Genomic DNA, 3,038 nt, shown 5'->3' with positions numbered 1-3,038 from the left:
CAAAGGACACCATCAATACAAGAAAACAGCAGTCTGCAGATTGCGATAAGATCCAACAAAGGGCTAATATCCAAAATATATAAAGCACTGAGGTAATTAATTGCCAACAAACCAAATAATCCAATTAAAAATGAGGTACAGAGCTAAACAGAAAATTTTGAACAGAAGAATCTCAAATGGCCTAGAGTCACCTAAAGAAATACTCAGTGTCCTTCCTTAGTCATCAGGGAAATGCAAATCAAAGTGACTTTGAGATTCCATCGTATACCTATCAGAATGCCTAAGTTCAAAATCTCAAGTGTCAGTACATGCTGGCTGGGATGTGGAAAAAGGGGAACCTTCCTCCATTGCTGGTGTGAGTGCAAAGTTGTACAACCAGTTTGGAAATCACCCTGGAGGTTTCTAAGAAAACTGGCAATAGATCTACCTCAAGACCCAGCTGTATCACTCTTGGGGATATTCCTAGAAGATTCTCCACCATACAACAGAGACATTTGCTCAGCCATGATCATAGATTTATTCACAGTAACTGGAAACCAGAAACAACCCAGACATCTCTGTGGTACATTTACACAATGGAATACTCCTCAGCTATTAAAAGAAAAGATATCTTCAAATTTGCAGGCAAATAAATGGAACTAGAAAAGATCATCTTGATTGTGGCAACCTTAACCCAAAAAGACAGGCACAGTATGTACTCACTTATACGTGGATTTTACCCACACAGTACAGGATAACCATACTACAATTCACAGATCCAAAGAAGATAAGTAACAAGGAGTACCCCAGGGAGGATGCTAAAATCTCACTCAAAAGGGGAAATAGAATAGTCAGTGGAAACGGTTGCAGTGAAGGACCAAGGTAGGAAAGGTATGGAGGAGAGAAATCAAGGTGGAGAGTAGACATGGAAAGAGCAGGTACTTGAGGACAGAGGACTTGCAGAGAGAAGAGAAACTGTGGGTGAGGACATATCTGTGACGAGCTGGAAACCTAAGTCAGGGTAGGTTCCTGGGAGGATATGAGGATGACTCCAGCTGAGAATCCTAGTAGCAGGGGTCATGAAGACTGAAGAGGACACCCTATAACTAACCAGGACTCCTAGTGGAGGGAGGGGAACACCAACCCACCCACAACTTTGACCCAAAACTTAACCTGCCTACAAGATGTGTAGTAATAAAAATAGAGCAAAGATTGAATTAATGCCCAGCCAATGTCTGGCCCAAGCTGAGACCAATCCCATGGAAGACAGCCAACCCCTGACCCTATTTTTAAATATATTTTTAATTTATTCACTTTGTATCCTAGCTGTAGCCCCACTCTCTTTCCCTCCCAATCCCTCCCTCCCTTCCTCCCTCCCTTATCTCCTCCCATGCCCTTTCCCCAGTCCAAGACAGTTCTGATCAGATAGAAGGGGAGGAGGATGTCCCCCTAACCCAATTAACAAGAACCTAATATAGCTGTCTGCTTGGAGGCTCCACCCAGCTGGGGATTGAAAAATTTGCTGAGACTCACAGCCAGACATTGGGAGTTGCGCGGGGAGACTTGTGGAAGAGCTTGGGGGAGGATAGAAGGGAGGATGAGGACCTCCACAAGAAGACCAACAGAGCCAACTAACCAGGGCCCAGTGAGGCTTACAGAGACTGAAGCACCAACCAAAAACTATACATGGACCGATGGGAAACTCAAGCTTCATGTGGGTGCCCTAGTAAGGAGAGCTGTAGCCCAGGCTGTCTCTACAGGGACTCTGCTGCCTGCTTTTTGATCACTTCCGCCCTGGCAGGGCTGCCTTGCCAGGCCACAGGGAGGAGGATGCACTCAGTGTTAATGTGACATGATGCACTAGGATGAGTTGGTAATTCTTTTCTGAGGATTAGGAAAGGGGGGATAAGAGGAAGAAGGAGAGAGGGTGGGAACAGGAGGAAGAAGGTGTCAACAATAGGGATGTAAACTAAATCCACATAAAAGAAAAGAAAATCCTTCACTGCCCCTAGCGGTATTGCAGGTGTGGCTGTTGTGTCACATGTCAGTAGGTGGCAGAGAGGAAAGCGTCCATGTCTACTCAGTCTTCTGACCTATGAACAAAAAGAAAGCCTGAGATGACCACTAGTCTGGCATTAGACAGACCAGACAGGCTCCCAGGAGAGGAAGCAAGCCAGAGACCAGAGGAACCCCTGCTACGACCACTGGCTTGAGTGAGCCCTAAACAGACAACTATGCCTACAGGCCATTCTGGAGGGCCAGATGAACACCATGGGACACAGACAGGGAATTAGCCTGAGAGGGACAGCAGTCCGGCACCAGGCAGACCTTGGGAGACAGGGGAAAGCATGCTTAAGATGACCCCTGCCCAACTCCATAACACACAAGCAGAGCATAGCACGGCACTCACCACTCCTGAGATGACCCACCCCTGAGATGACCCACCCCAGAGTCCACTGAGAGCAGCAAGTAAGTGGTGAAAAAACAGAAACAGAAGGATATGGGCACAATGAAGGGAGGCAAAATTGGAGAGTTGGGGTAGTGAGGAAGAGTAGCCAGTGATACCAACTGAACCCATGGTGGGTCCTGGCCTGTGCTGCCATTGTTGACCATGTCTTGGTCCACAGCCCTGCAGCAGCAGTGATCTGTTGCCACCAAAGACCAGATGGACGTCCCTGGCCTGGGCTGCCATCGGGGACTTGTTGGTATCTGAGGGTCATACAGAACTGGCCCCACCCCTTACCGGGGCATCATGGGAGAGCTGGTCCTGGGCACAAGAAAACAGGAGAGCCCACCTTCCCCTAGCCAGCTTCAGTACACAACAGAGCAGCCCCCGCACATTTTGCAAGTTGTGAGTGAGCCCCTAGAATATGAGTGTGGGGAAGCTGGGCCTACTACTCTCTCCTCTGTGGGATATGGATGAGAGAGAGATACCCTCCTCTCTCCTGGTCCCTCACCAACTCTGACAGGCCAGAAACCTGTCACTGGGGTCATGAGACCAGGAGAGTTGTCACTACCCTTCACCAGCTGCAGCACTAGGAAGAGTGGGTTTGTACCTC

At 48.2% G+C, this 3,038-nt stretch overlaps 1 non-coding gene across 1 annotated transcript; it reads left to right on the top strand.

Annotated features, from left to right (window-relative positions):
• The first annotated feature begins 1,980 nt into the window (after positions 1-1,980).
• On the top strand, positions 1,981-2,108 carry LOC132655004 (small nucleolar RNA SNORA17). The gene has a single exon (XR_009592593.1). It is a non-coding gene; the product is annotated as a small nucleolar RNA SNORA17 (small nucleolar RNA).
• The last annotated feature ends 930 nt before the right edge of the window (positions 2,109-3,038 follow it).

This window comes from Meriones unguiculatus, chromosome 6 (genome assembly GCF_030254825.1).
Source record: "Meriones unguiculatus strain TT.TT164.6M chromosome 6, Bangor_MerUng_6.1, whole genome shotgun sequence".
Lineage (NCBI taxonomy): Eukaryota > Metazoa > Chordata > Mammalia > Rodentia > Muridae > Meriones > Meriones unguiculatus.
Note: the sequence above shows the minus strand (reverse complement) of the source record. Positions and strands in the feature narration are given on the sequence as shown.